Source organism: Diprion similis, chromosome 13, assembly GCF_021155765.1.
Source record: "Diprion similis isolate iyDipSimi1 chromosome 13, iyDipSimi1.1, whole genome shotgun sequence".
Taxonomy (NCBI): domain Eukaryota; kingdom Metazoa; phylum Arthropoda; class Insecta; order Hymenoptera; family Diprionidae; genus Diprion; species Diprion similis.
In genome coordinates, this window is record NC_060117.1 from 2,189,329 (window position 1) to 2,205,371 (window position 16,043).

The following is a 16,043-nucleotide window of genomic DNA, read 5'->3' on the forward strand; positions in this document are numbered from 1 at the left end:
ATGTGACCGATTTGCGAAGTGTTCTTCACGCAGATACCGAGCAGAGCTTTATTCATTAGACGGAAATTCCCATGGATAGGAATAGAAAGATGCGGAGATCATACGAGGGGTGCAAACGCATTGCGAGAATGATTATCCAACGTTTTTTTTTTTTTTCTACTTCTTTCATTTTAATCGCCCAAACGAAGAATAACGCTTTTCAACCACTTGTCAGCTTCGGCTTTATGCAATCGACTTGTATTTCTCACGGCAAGAGTCGAAAGTGTTGTTGTACGGTCTGCGGATAAGATGCAACCTGAACCACCAGATGCTCTTGCTGCTCATCATTGTGAGAAGACAGAAACAACAATGATGCTTTGGTCTCTTCGTCGGTTAACGTCGGTTAGTCGCTCTTAGAATTTGGAGACGAATGTAGTCGCTTTTTTACCTCATTATTTTCAGCTTGAAAAGGCTAATCCTTCATAATGTTTATCCTTTCCTGTTCCAGAACCTACATACTCGTTCCAGACTGACGGTGTCTCGATGTTTCTTCTTCAGAAAAAATTCTGACTAGCCTCAGGGCGCGCCGAAGTTTCATGGAAATCGATTTTGGATACTGTCATCACTCAGTTCACGTGAAGAAAATGAAGCCAGTACCAGAGGATCGATGATAGGATTTTCCACGGAATAAACTCTGTCCTTTAGACTGTCTCTTCTGATCACCTGAATAACCCGAGCGTTTTTGACTTGAAAAAAAGTGAGTCAAAGTAGAAGAAAATAATCGTTGATGATTCGCTCTTTTCCCGTAATAAATTTCGAAATAATTGTAGTCTTGAATTGATTTTCCAGGAAAAAAAAAATCCTGTGTAAACGTTGCACGCAACGCGTGCGTTCAGTATTGGGCCTGTGCCTTCGGGACAAAAGCGGGGCCCAATGGAGGGGGTAGAGCTGGATCTCTGCTGGGGGCATGACAAAGAATCATCGTGCAAACGGTTCTTGCACGGCGCCGTTGCACAGCTAGCTAGCTCTATGCAAATGCGACGAAACGGGTTAAGCGAGGCACGATTGAACAGAGTCTGCAGGATCAGGATCTGGGTCCGGATGACGAGGAGCTCAGTTTGCGGAGAGAAGCTCTATCGGTGTGACGCGATTCTCTACCTACTTCACTTCACATTTTCGGCTACAAACGGCGACAAATAAGAAAAAATAAGAAGAAGAAGATGAAGAAGAAGAAGAATAAGCGCGGACCTGGAAGAAAGCCCCCCCACCGCGTCATGGCGCGAACGAAAAAATGGCGGGAAAAGTCGACGCTGCGTGGGCGCAGGATCGATGAAGGGAGCAAAATGGCGCCTCCCTCTCACCACCGCACAGACAACATGCCGCGGTGAGTACCGGCGAACCACCACCTTTCGTATTACTTCTGATCGACTAATCGCACTCCTAACCTGAAAAAAGAAAAAGATACAAAAAAAAAAAGGAATACTAAAACTGAAAAGTGGGATATTTTTGTTGAAAAATATTCACTTCCACGCTTGGTTATTGACGGAACTCATTTGAATTCAGGTTTTCATTCTCGGTCGCGTGTTTTTTTTTTTTTTTTTTTTTTTTTTCTAGCAGCAGCATTTTTAGTCTATCGCTCTTCTTAATTCGCTGTAAATCGATGGAAGGATTATTAGGAATATATTTCTGAAAATTAACTGACATACGAAAAGAATCGAAGTATCGAAAATCTGTAGAAAATCAAAGAAAAAGAGAGTCAATTAACTTTATAATTACGAGAGTTGCGGCGTCAAGGAATGGAAGCGAACGAGGTATACGTACAAATATATACATATTCGTATTCCGAATTTCTCGAGAGACCAAAGTTTCTCATTTATACTAAAATATATATATACGTGGATTATTTACTATATATATCCTGGGTGTTGATGCACCGCGGAATAACACATGGATCAGAGAAATTTCGTTGCAAGCTCCGCTCTAGTCACTTGAGGATATAAATACGCTCCTCTGTTTGGTGTTGATCTATTCATTTACTTACTCTAGCAAACTTTGGCGGATCTATGATTAGCGATATTCTATGTCTCTCGTGTGTCCGAGGGTAGAGGAAATTCAATTATTCTCACCTAACCTAAAATAGATAAAAGGAAAAAAAAAAAAAAAACAGTCTCGCCGATGTGTTATATTGAAAGAATTCCGGACACTGTTTAGTTCATTTAAAAAAATAAAAATCGCTCACGATTTATTGTTTTTTACTTTTTTATTTATTGTTTTCTAAAAAAAAAAATCTACAGCAATTAATTCTTTCCTTTTTCTCAATCGCCGTAATCACGCTCCCTCGAACTTTTACAGTATAGATGTTCGATTTTTGAGACGAAAGTTTTTTTCCAGCCTCTCTATTTTTCACTTAAATGATTCTTTTTCTTTTTTTTTTTTTTTTGTTCCCGCACCGGAAACTTGGTGTCGAATTTTGTACGCTCGGGTATCCGGCACGCGTTTCACACTCGAGACAACGACGCGGTGCGATATTGAAACACCAGTGCTGTGTGTCGTGTAAATTTGATACCGATCGATTAAATTCTATCATTCTCACACAGTATGTATCGGGTATCTATACCCGATGCAGTTCAGGTGCATTATCGATACTTGACAACTTGATAACTCGATCCGAAAGTCTCTCGAGATTTGATATAGTTTTATTTATCTAACCGGATAAAAAGTAGTTTCTTATATATATATATATATATATATATATATATATATTTTTTTTTTTTTTTTCAACAAAAACGAAAAACAAACAAAGCAGTTTTTTTTGCTTTTCGTTGTAGAGTAATCCAAAGCAAAAAATCTGTGGTTACGGTAATTGGTTTCTAGAAAAAACAAACGATACCGCTGCTCGTTCACTTTCCCTACTTTTTGTATTGTTTTTGGTATTTTTTGGCGGTGTTGTTGTTGTTGTTGTTTTTTTTTTTTTTTTTCTTTAAAGTTTCTTTTTGGTTTTTTTTACGAAATGAGACGAGAATTGATCGCGGCGCGCGCGGACTTGTGCAAAACACCGACCGCAGGTGCGGGCTAAAAGTTTGTTGCAGTCTGGAGCTACGCACGCAGTCCTTGCATTAATGGCAAAGTTTACTTTGCCCATTTGTATCGAAAATTTTAGGATACGGTGGCGAGAGAAAGCAAAGAGAAACGAGAGAGAGAGAGAGAAAGAGAGAGAGAGAGTACGCTCGCGCTGTTTTGCACTATAATTTACAATATAAAAGCTAAACTACCTACTTTGCGCATCATGTGAGCAAAGTTTTAACACAAATTGACGCCGCGCTCTGCGCTGCACACTGTGTGAAACACGACGACGACGACGACGACGACGACGACGCCGATAAATTAGATCGCATTTTTATAATACCGTTCGCAGCGCCGCCGTCGATACACGAAGTTCTTTCCTAAATATGAGGGGGGGGAATCCCATAACCTTTCGATCATGCAATTTTAGAATATCTTTTAGAATTTTTCTCCCACATGGCTATGGGTTTCGCCAATATCGCTTTGAAATTCGTCGCATTTTTTTTTTTTTTTTCTTCACCATACATTCACTGCTTACTCTATTAACAAACGCGATAAATTTTCTAAACAATTAAGTAAATTGAAATGAATTTTTCGTCTTTTATCCTACAAATTTTGAGTAAAATGAAAAACTTTCGTTCTAAATTTAGAACAAATTCGTAAACTTTCAACCTGATTTTCCACATTAACAACTCTTTTCTTACTGTTTGTTGTTATTGAAGAGAGAGAGAGAGAGAGAGGCTCGTCGTTCGTTACTCCAAGGCGGATTCCTCACCCTCGGAAGGGATGGGGCTGAGGCTCAGGCCTCACATCCCTTAGCCTCGTAGGTATGTATAGATGAGCGATTCATGTATACCTACGTACACGTGTAGACCCGGTTGAAATTAATTCTGGTATTAAAATTTGGCTTGCAAATATCCCGGCCCGCAGCAACCGTCCGCCCATCAGAGCCCGCTAGGTACTCACCTACCTACCTACTCCGCGAGTGTGCATTTAAATAAATATATGCATGTATGTACAATTTGCGCCTACATGTCGACCCCCGCCTTTCTACCAAAAACCCTTCGCGGCATCTCCAAAGTTACGCCTTTCTTTTCGCTCTTGTTTTTTTTTTCTAGGATTCGTTCAAAAACTGCACTAGAATTACGGCAATTTCTTTCTTTTTTTTTTTTTTTTTTTTTTTTTTTTCGAAAAGAATGCTCTCAAGTTCTGTTTAATATTCAGATAATCAAATTGGTATTTTGATTTTTTTTTTCTTCTTTATCTTCTTTACGATTTTTATCATTTTTATACTATTATGGTTGTTCAATGTTGGCAAAAAAATTTCAAGGAATAAATGAAAATTTATCTCCTTGGTGGAAAAATTTTCTTTGAAAAATATTTGGTTAATTTATCTCATTTCTTTTTCTACGATCCACGTCGTTGATCTTTGAATTATTGTTAATTCTTTTTCTACATTTCGCAGCTTTTCGTTAATTCATTGACGTTATCGAATCACGAATGATTAGATATTTTTAATAACGAATTGAAAATGGCGTGAACGAAACGCGCGTTGGTAGGTGTATAGAATTAAGAATTCATTACTCGTTTTAGAAGCGGAAATACGAAGAAAGGCAAGAAGAGAAATGATAAAATTATAATAATGCGATATTGTAGTTATAATTATTCAAGGTACGAATTCATGAGTTCGTAGGAAGAGAATATTAGAAAAAACAAAGGATAATTTTTAATAAATATTATAAATAAACATTACGGAGAGAGAGAGAGAGAGAGAGAGAGAGAGAGATGGAGAGCAGGGGTGGGAATTTATTATCCTCTGAATTGCTGCGCTTATATTAAGAACAGCCTCGACTTTATTCTGTTCTGCAATTATTATGCAGCGCTTCGTGTTGTTAAAAATTTATAACAATATTAAAAATCGTTTGAAATTCTTGATTTTATTTTTTCTTCTGCTCGTTTTTCAGACAGGTAAAAATTATTGTAAGAAAATAAAGCGTAGGTAAGCGTCACATTATGGCGATAAGTGAAATCGAATTTTGCGAAATTCTCCCTTGCGGGCTCGTCGTTGCAAAAACCTTTACGGGATTCGTTTTATCTGCACGCAGAGTGACGTTGACGGATTGGCGCGTCTAGAGTCGGTGACGAGACGGTAACGAGGTAAGAATACTAATCGGGGCGAGGCTTGTGTCATTAATAATAATGATATAATAATAATAATAACAATAATGACAACGAAGTAAAGTCGTCGAATAGAGAAAAAAATCCTTGATCACAGAATTGTGGAAAATCGCGACGAAATCGAAAGTTTATTTTTTCATTCAATGAATTTATAAACAGTGAAAATTCTTTTTTTTGTTTTTTTTTTTTTTTTGTTTATTTATTTGAAACAAATCACGTCCACACTTTCCTTCCCCACTCTCCTCTCGTTTTCTTTTGGTATAATTCTTTAAAACGGTGTTCATAGTTTTGAGGGGAAAAAAATAAGTGAGAAAGGGAAGAGGAAGCTTTTTTTTTCTTTTTTGAGAAAAATTAGGAAGGAAGGAATAATTATCCATGGATCCCTCGAGTTTGTCGTAATCGTGGTCGTTTTTTCCCTGGAAGAGGGTCGTCGGTTACGCATAGGCGATTCCTTCCTACTCACTATACGTACCGCTACCGGGACAAAAAACAAAGGGTGACACGGTTTGCCGGTTCCTGTGCTGGACGTGGGCGTGGATCAAAAACTCCGTTGGTCGGTTGTAGCTCGGCACCGAAATTAATTAGAAGAAGAGCGAACAAAGAGTGGGAGGGGGGGGGGGGAGGGGGGGCGAACCGGGAGAAAAGAAATAAAAAAATAAAAGTAAAGATTATCAAAACGATAATAAAATCGAGAAAAAAATAAATAAATAAATAAATAGAACACAAAAAAGAAAAAGAAAAAAAAATTGGTTACAACTTCTTTTCGATGCTGATTAAATCATTCAACGATTTTTTTTTTTTGTATCGTACCAATTAATCATCGATGAGATATTATAATTCAACCTGAAACGGTGTGAAATTCTGTTATAAAAATCGATCACTGTTTTGAATTGAATATATGTATATATGTATGTGTATTTTTTTTTGTCGTTGTTAATGGAATCGTTTTTAATAATATTTTCAATCACTCAAGAGCAGGTGATTTTATATTTGGTCTAATACGAGATTCGGATCCCTGGAGGTATATATTAAATTAAAAGTTGGAAACAACAATGCTAAAAAATTTTTATCACTGTACAAGTTCAAGGTCGCGTTAATTTTTTCAGTGATCGGAAAACTCTAAATTTGGTGTTAAATCCAACGTTCGTATTATTGGTTTGATCTTAATTATTGTTCAACAGAATTTGATCGGTTTAGATAAATTTCCAAATAAAAAAGTTTTTCTATTCACGGTTTAAAATCGTTATAAATTCTTTCAGTCATCCCCAAACTCACGGTTCGAAAGTTAAAAATTGGGGAAAGAAACATTTAATGTTAACAACGTTTATATATATATATAAGTGGCACAAAAAAACCGAGTATTTTTTTTTTTGAGTCTAGTGTCACAAAATGTTAGTTTTTGATGTTTTAAGAGCCCACTCCAAAGGACAGCTCAGAAAAAATTTTTAAGGGGTCGTTCCAAATTTTTTAAAATGTCAAAAATCGTCAAAAAATTAAATTAAAAAAATTATGTTTTCAGTATTTTGATTGATTTTTAATTCATGTCGTGGTGTATTGTTATCGATTCTTTCTTACTAAATTAAAGAAAAAAAATTTATCAAATTTTAATATGAGTATTAAAAGGTCGCTTGAAAACATCTAAAGAAATGCACCAAAAAAATTGAAAAAAAATTATGAGCGATCTTTCAAAATTCAAATATTAAACTGAAACTTTCGGAAACTTATTTTTCTTTTGTCCATAAAATTATACAGTAACGAGAAAATAAATTGAAAAAAAAAAAAAATCGATTTTTGACGATTTCTAACGTTTTAAAAAATGTGGAGCGACCTCTTGAAACTTTTTTTTTGAACTGTCCTTTGGAGTGGGCTCTTAAAACACCAAAAACTAACATTTTGTCACACAGGCCTCAAAAAAGAAAAAAAATAGTCGGTTTTTTTGCGTCACCCTAATATACATATATATACAAATATTAGAAAGGGTAATAAAAATCGTCGATGTATAGTCTTATATTGCGTCGTTAAAACCAAACACCCTCGAGTTTGATAAGAATGAGGTTAAAGAATTTCTCATGGTGTGCGGTTAAGGTGAGAAAAAATGATTTCTCGCCTAGCATATTCGACGCAGATATAATAACGGGATCGCTCGAGGGTGTGAGTCTGCGCCCGTGGGAGGAACAACACAGGGAACATCTCATCGGGAGCAACCTAGCTACCTACCGACCTACCTACAGAGAGGATCTCGACGGGTCGACGTCGGGGTGCGCTGTATACATATACGTTTTTCACGCTCGTCAAAATGGCCGCCGTCCACCGCCACCCCTGAAGCCCTCCCCTACCTCCGCCGCCTCGAGCACCTCGAATCCTTTCCCATCCCCATCCCCATAGCTCTCTTTATCCCCCCAGCCACCCCTGCCTGCCTGCCTTCGTTCGTTCGTTCGTTCGTTCGTTCGTTCGTTCGGCTCGAGAGGGGTTAAAACTTCCCCGCCCTCGACGAAACACCAACCCTCCCGTATTTTCTATCCGCAACCCTCTCCGGCAACCAGCGCTTTTGTTACCCTTCCTGCGCGGGCGCCTCGACTCCCAAATTTACGAATATAAACCGCACACAAACATATTTATATGTATATATATATATACATGTGGCTGCGGTTGTTCACGATTTTTACTCCCTTAGTGTGGCAAGGTAGACATTTCGGAAAATAAAATTAAATAAATAAATTATAGATACATGATGATCTTAAACATGTGCACAAAAAAAGTCTCACGTATCTCGTGCACGTATATCTATTCAAAGTATTATTTTACAACAATATTCTTATGATGGGGATGAAGATTTTCTACGAGCTTAAGACATTATTTCCGTACGTAAAGAAGAGGAGAACCGAACGAAGGGATGAAATTTTCAACTCATTTTACTGCATTTAGGATTGAGGAAAATTATTTTTAGTTTCATTCTTGGATAATAGTAAATGGGGTGACATTTTACGGAGATTTTCGTTTTTTTTTTTCCTCTTCTTTCGATGGAACTGGGGGGAGAATTTTTAATTCAAGAATAAACTGTAACAATCAGAGTATGTATACAGTGTATTGTATTGATATGTTACTAAAAACTGACCTGGGTAAAAATTGTTGGGGGTAAAAGGCTAATTTATATGAAATATATTATAGTTTTATTAAAAAACGTATTCAAGTTTTAAATTTTCATATTTTTTCTTGTCCACCGTTCGTACATCGTTCATTTAATTTCACACGATTTTACCGCGTAACAATATCGTAATATACGCATGACGAATCTTGAGATAAGGGGATGAATAATTCATACGGCATGCATACGGAATCAAATATATCAAATGTGGCGTTTGCATTCTGTGTTTATGCATATTTTCAGATACATTACGAAAAGAAATCGACGAACGAGAATATATAATAAAATCAAAAAACAAGATATCGTACAGAAACCATATTCCCTTTAGCTAAAAAAAAATCACAGGAATACCATCCTTCGGTCTACCCCTTCGACTATACAAATTATCTTTTCAAACAAATTTTCAACCCTCTTCTGCTCTTTCTTTTCCTCTCTCGCGTTCAACCGCGTATAATACAAGTTTTAAACTTTAACTCGCGAATTTTTAACCCCCGATGCATGCACTGTATATGAAAAATGATCGCACCCTTTCCCTCCCTCCACCCCCACCCCCCCCCCCCCAGCCCTGCGTTTCGCTCGTTTAACTTGCATATATTTATACATATATACATATATATTTACAGGTTATTGTATATCTACATACTGGATAGTTTTTTTTTATGTATATATATATATATATACATATATATATATATATATATTTACTGTATATGTATATATCTACACATATATATATATATATATACACACACACAGTATTACCTAATGTTTATTTTCCCCGCAAGCGGCGTTTTTAAATTATCATTCTCTTCTTCCTCTCTCTCTCTCTCTCTCTCTCTTTCCGCTCTACGCGTTTATACCCTGCAGAATGTACGCGTGCGTCTATACACATGCAGATACACACAAATGCAGATATATCTATATTATGTGCAGAGCGCATGTATTTATAAGATATGCCTGCGCGAAATGCGCGACGAGCGTTGCGCGTTAGGTTTAATGCTAGGTGTCCGGGTGTTGGGGGAGGGGGGATTGCCGCCCTCTAATTTCCTTCCCTTGACCGTTGAACAGCTCCGACAAAAGGAAAGAAAAGCTCAAATCACCCCTTCGGAACGAAAGCGACGTCGTATGGAAAAAGAGAGGGTGGAAAAAAAAAAATCGAAACAAAAAACAAATAACGAGCTACCAAAATTTAGGGGAAAAAAAACAAAAAATAATAATAATAATAATAAAAAAAAAAAAAAACATCAACAAACCTACCGAACGAACTAGAGAGAAAAAAGAGTAACGAACATTACATATATTATATATATATATATATATATATATATCTGAAAGAAAGAGAGAAGAAGAATTTTCCGCATGCGGGAAGGTCTGTTAGGTATAGTGGGGGTAGATGGAAAAAAAATCGTCATCCCTTCCACAACCGCTTTTCCCCTATAACGGCCTTCTTTTTTGCACGTTTTGATTTTTTCCCCTCCCTCCCCCACCCTCCGTCTTCTTCCCCACCACTCGCCGATTCTTCCTCTCCTTCAACTTTTTTGGTCTGTCGTTGTTTTTTCTTGTTTCTTTTTTTGTTTGATTTTTTTTTCCCCCCAACTCTTCCTTCATTTTCTTTTTTTGTTTGTTTTTTCTTCACTCGCCCCGAGCCCCGTGATGTATTGCCACCTCGCCCCGTTCTCTTTTCGCCCTTAAACCCCCGTCGCGGTATTTGGTTTCGTTTTTCCCGCCAAATTCAACCCCCCACCCCCTTTTCCCGTGTGCTCGGATCCCTAATCGCGATTTCTCCACCCGATCCTCGTTCCTCTTTACGCACGGATATCCCGTCCTTCGAAAAACCACCCCTTGGCCCACCCCCACCTCGACAATTCCGCGGATCCTATGTGGGCTCAACTACCAAAACAAATCAACGAGCCGACACCCCTCGGCTGAAAGTTTTCTCTTTTTCTGTTTTTCTTTTTTTTGCTTTTTACTCTTTTTCTGTTTTGCTGCCTTTTTCAAATCCCCTAACCCCCGTTTCCTCCGCCGTACAAACCCGGCTTTCTTAGCTTGATTAATTATCGTCGGAGCCGACGCGGGTCGCTGTCTATGGGACCGAGGGGAAGGCGGGCTGCCATCCTTTTTGCCATTTCACGATTATCGCGTACTACCTGAAAAAGCGCTTTTTTCCACATCAATGATCCTTCTTTTTGCAATGTCTTCTCGTTTTTAGCTCTTAAAATATTTTTATCTTATTACACCGGCATACCTACTCGCGTTTTTATTATACCCAAAAGCGTTAATTTTTGACGCAAAGGCTTAGATGTTCTACAATTAAAAAAGTTCGATCATATTATGCGTCAAAGTATGATGGTAGACATTTATTTACATAAAGTTTGCATCGAAATTTTCAAATTTGTCTTCTCAAATTTATAATCGCAATGTTACTCATTGCTAGTTTCTGCTTCAGATTGATGATCATTTTTTTGTTTTTTTTTTTTGTAAATTTAACCACGAAAATACTAGGCGAGTTTGTTTTTCTTTTCAAAGAATCTTCCTTCAAACATTATACCATGATTTATGCTCTGAACAAATGACTGCGGATTTTCTTCTACGCTAAAATATCGATTAACTATTTAAAAAGAAAAAAAAAAAAAAAATAGCAATCATTAATCAAATTCAACTCGAAACAAATCGCATAGCTAAAATAAATTCATGACGTCAAAATGCAAACCAAAAGCTTTTACTAATCTTACAGCTTTTCGCGCAGCCACTTTCATTTCTCTTTCTGTTCTGTCTATTCCGTTTCTTTCTCTCTCTCTTACTATTTTATCTATTCATCTTCAGCCCCCACCCACCCTTCAAAATCCCCGTCAAATAAAGTGGAGAAACGAAAGATACTCGAGCTTTTGTGCGAATCGTTGGCTCGCAGAGATGCGCAGGCAGCAGCAGCAGCAACAGCAGCCCAAGGAATCGAACAAACGAGTTCAATTAGCAGTCAACCACCGCTCATCCATGCCTCGCACAGACGCAATTATGTCCGCGATCTCCAAGCTTTCGTAACGCCTTATTATGATTATGAAAGCTCCTATTATAACCGGCCATTCAGTTGGTTTAAGCCTCGAGCAAATAACTAGATTAACAGCGATTCGTATTTTTTTTTTATTTTTTCTAATTTTGGTTTTTTTTCTGGGGATAGCTTTAATTTGGCAAATTTTCACACTTTCGAAAGAATCTGCAGGGATTCTGTTTTTTTTTTTTCTCGATCAATATTTGACATCCTGTGTTTAGTGAGAAAAAAAGAAAATTCATTTATCGTGATTTTTAGATTTCAAAGAAAGTAATTTAGTTCCATCTGACGTGATAATTGTCCGATTAATTTTACTACGCTGTGAATAAATTCTTATAATCTATACCAGGATTTAGTTGATCTTAAAAAATGAATCCGTAAAATCGTATCTGTATAATATTAATAATTCTTCATCCTCGTTGTGTAAAATAATTTAATGAATCCTTGCAAAGCTTTTTTTGAAATGACGAATATTTATTTTGTTATATAAAAGAATGACGTTCATAGGCGGTTCAAGAGTAGGTTTATAGCACTTTGTATAAATCGAGCATGTTTTACGCGTTTTTCCACGCGTGTTTTCCCCACTCAAAGTCCGTGTTTCTTTGACAGTCAAATGAGTCTGCTCGTGCGCATGCGCGGAGTGCAGAAAGGATCACTTTTAAGTCGCTAAGAGTTGAAAGTAGTCTTTTCTTTACTCCGCGCATACGCAGTCGCAAACAAGTCTAACCTTACGTGACCATAACCTCAATTTCGTGCTCTTCTCTTTCAACCATAACCTCAATATCGTATTCGGCTCTGCATCTACGAATCCTATTGCAAACTTACAATCTCTGTAGTATCTAAAGCCCAGTGCAACACATAAGTATAATATTTCCAAGAGTACATGTGGATTGAATGAATTTTGTCTAACCATAGTAGGTAGGTATCGCAATTTCGTAAACCCAGCGAGGAGCGAATCTTGAAGGGTAAAAGGCGAGGCGAAATTCGGCGTTCGGTGATCAGTTTCTCTCTTTCTCCCTCTCTCTCCCTTTTTCCCATCCCTAAAATCGGATTTTTCTCATTCTCTTCTTCTCTCCGCGTCTCTGGGAGGGTATACGTTAATCAGGTTTAGGGTTGAAGTACCCACACGCACATCAGGCCTCCTATTTTTCACCCCGTCTCGCCGAGCCTCCCCCTCCGTACACAGTCGGGCTTCGCCCCGAGCACATACCCTAACTCACTCGCTTACTCGCACATACAAATGAGTAAATTCGGAGGACATTCGGAGGGTGGTGGTCCAGGGTGCCGCGCAATCGGCCCTCAGCAGCTCTTGCAAAGGCGGCTGCCTCTGTAGAAGGGAATTTTTCGCCCGTCCGTCCGTCCGAGCAGGCTGCAGGCTGGGGGTGAGGGTTGCTTTCGGGACCGAATATAAGGGCTGCGTTTCGCATGACACCGGCGTCATTAAACCGCGCTACGCTTCACCCCTTTTCCACCCCCCTCCACGACTTCGCCCCGCCAATCGCAGCGCGGTTCCTACTTTTTGCTCCCGCCTAGCCGCCGCCGCCGCCGCACCCCCGGCGCTGTTTTTCCCCTCTGAGGTCGGCCCGCATACACCTTTGCACCCCTCGCAAAAACCACCCTCCGCTGCTTCGTCCCCCGCCAACTCACACTCACGCAACTTTTACCCGAGGGGTCGGAGGGTGCGGAGGGTTCATGGCGACCCGGCCAAACCGCGCCGGATCAATTCCACGGAGTGCGTGCAGGCGCGGCGACGCTCCTATAATGCGCCTTCTTCTCCTCTCCTCTCCTCTCCTCTCCTCTCCTCTCCTCTCGTCTATTCACTACAAAATGGTAAAATACGTATATTCGTATCTTCTTATCGGTCTCAATTTTTTCTTATCGTCTTTTTATTGTTTTTCAAAAATGTTTTCTACTTTTTCTCGATACGTAGTTTTTTTTTTCTTGTTTTTTTTTTTTAATCCTATTTCCCTGTAGACTGCGGGGCATCAAAACGTAGAATGGCTACTTCACTATAGATGAATTATACAATCAAAAATGCGAACTAAGATGTATTACGATCCGTACGATTATATTATATAGAAAGTCAAATACATTTTAAGATAAAATTGTGGTTTTACATATTTTCACTCACTATGAAGTATTTTATTCCGTGCTTCGGTTATCTGTATTTTTATTTTCTCGTAGCTGACTTTTCTACATTTATGATTATGCTTTCGTGGAAGGATTCGGGAGCAAAAATAGAATGGAAAGATCTCAATATTCATCTTTTACAGGTACGATAATCTTGCGCCGAATTTCGAATCGTAGAAAGTCGCAGTGAAAATAGAGAAAACTGAAATACGGGATCTGAATTTCTGACGATTTTATTCTTTCATCTTTTTCAATTTTGACATTTTCTTTACATCGGAAAGGAGTGATTGATGGAAAAAATGTCGAAAGCCAAGATACAGAATCGGATAAATGCGTTTTGGGTTACGGAAAAGCCTTAAAAAAATTCTACATTTTCAATATTATTCTCATTCTGCAATTTTCGTTTTTATATTACGATTATTCTATCACCGACTTACTGTTTTTTCTTTTGGATTATGAATATCAAATTCGCGCGTAGTCAGCCACCATCTCGGCGAATCGATTCCCATCGCGACCTCCAATGTCACTGAATTTTCTAAATTTGGCCAAATTGTTGCGGATTTTAATTTTTTTCTTACTAAAGTTATTTAGGTACCAATACTTTTCAACTTACATTTTTCTAGTACATTCCATTGAGAATTTAGTTGTCTGAGATTATTTAACAGCGTTCCAGAAATCTAATTCTAGGATCAATCTACATTTCAAATACATCTGGCTTAAGAGGTTTTTTTTTAATTTAATTCTGAGTTCAATTATCTTAAATTCTTTTTCTTCATCCCCTCTAAAAATTATCCTAAAATATCCTATTCAGATATATTTTGACAATCGCGATGGAGTTGAAACAAACACATATATTTTGATTTCTTTTTTATTTCAATTATTTAATCGCAGTGCACTGCTGAAACTAAAATGTTGGATGACAAGGATCGATCATTCTTACAGATCGATTCAGCGATGTGTAATTCCGGCATGGCGACCATCTACCTATAGATTCGCCTCGCCGCAGTCTAGCCTGAAGGCCCTCTAATGCAACGGCTTGCATTTCTCTCCGAATTCCCACGGTACCTCAACCATCATCATCCTCGTCGTCGTCCTGCTAATGCCACGGAGCCCGATTCCAGGATGGATGTGTGATGACGTCAGAAATTTCATAAGACGTCTTACAGCGTGACAAGGTCTTTTAAATAATTACCTCAGTTATCTAATTTTCACATCAAACTGACTTGTTGAAATTGAAAAATGAGTGAAACTGAGGATTAAAAATTTAAGGGATGAAATTCTACATATTATTATTGTAACATTTTTAACGTTTTTAAAGACCGAGGGTAGCTTTTTTAGTCAACATGTCGACGAACTTTAGTTTAAGCATTTCTCTTTGATCTTACTAACGCAAATAAAGAATCCTATACGAGAACTCATTTTATATGTTGATAAAAACTTGTTTCTTTGATATCCTACAGTTCCAATTAGTTTTGAAAAGCTCCTACAATTAGCTCACAGAGCAACCCCTTCGAATTCTTCTCCGTAAATTTTGTTAGATCGACGTGATTTTTCGTGGGATTGTCCGGAATCGAAAGGGACAGCAGACTCCACCTAACGATTCAAGAGTTGACGCCCACCAATTGAACAAGAAATTCTTCTAAAGAAGCACGACATTTTCGTATAAATGTTTGTATCTCAATAAATGCAACTAAATAACAAATGATGAGATTGATGAGATTGTCATACAGGCTAGGGATGTTTATTTTTGATGATGCACACCATATGAAAACAATATTCAAAAAACGAGAATAGAAAAAGAAACAACCATGAGTAATTATCTATCCTATGACCCTTGATGTTGGAAAAAACTTGAGAATTCCAAGTTGACGTTGTGAAGAATCGAGTGGTTTAACGTCAGAGTGCGAAAATCACGGATACTTTATCGATTATTCGCAGTTGACAGACGAGAATAGAAATTGTCCTTGGCTCGAATATTTCCCTGATACCAGAAGTGATTTGACGTTGAACTTTTTCCGTATTTCTTCAGCTGTCAGTCGTACTCTATTCCTAACGTCTTCTTTGCACTCTCGAGGGTTAGATTAGTCTAGACAGAGTCGTACGAATCGATTTTAAGCTGTACAAGTTTTTGCTCTAATGATGAATATCAGGGAAAATTGAGGCTAATAACCCCAGCTTGTTTTTGCGGTCAACCCTCGAAAAATTTTGAAGACTGCAGGAATCGCTGATTTTGAGTGGAAAATCCGTTGCCCACAGAGTCGACTCGCTGCGGACAACTGATCGGCATTTACGGCCAGTGGACATAGAATAGGCACACTCCGGGCCACCTTTGCAGGAAGCAATATGGTGTATATGATTTCTGATGTGTTTCATGTTGCATTGTCTTTAACTGATGTTACCTCGGTTGAGATTGATGACAACTTGCTATTCTCCGTAACCAAGGTTATTATTCGTAGGTTTGTGCAATCGTCAGAGTCTCATTAGTCTCAGGGGGTTCGTATG

The 16,043-nt window shown here is 38.1% G+C and overlaps 1 long non-coding RNA gene across 1 annotated transcript; it reads left to right on the forward strand.

The window, feature by feature from the left end:
- The first annotated feature begins 692 nt into the window (after positions 1 to 692).
- LOC124413938 lies at positions 693 to 14,649 on the forward strand. Its single transcript, XR_006929908.1, has 3 exons — positions 693 to 736; positions 829 to 1,363; positions 14,484 to 14,649. It is a non-coding gene; the product is annotated as an uncharacterized LOC124413938 (long non-coding RNA).
- Positions 14,650 to 16,043: the final 1,394 nt, after the last annotated feature.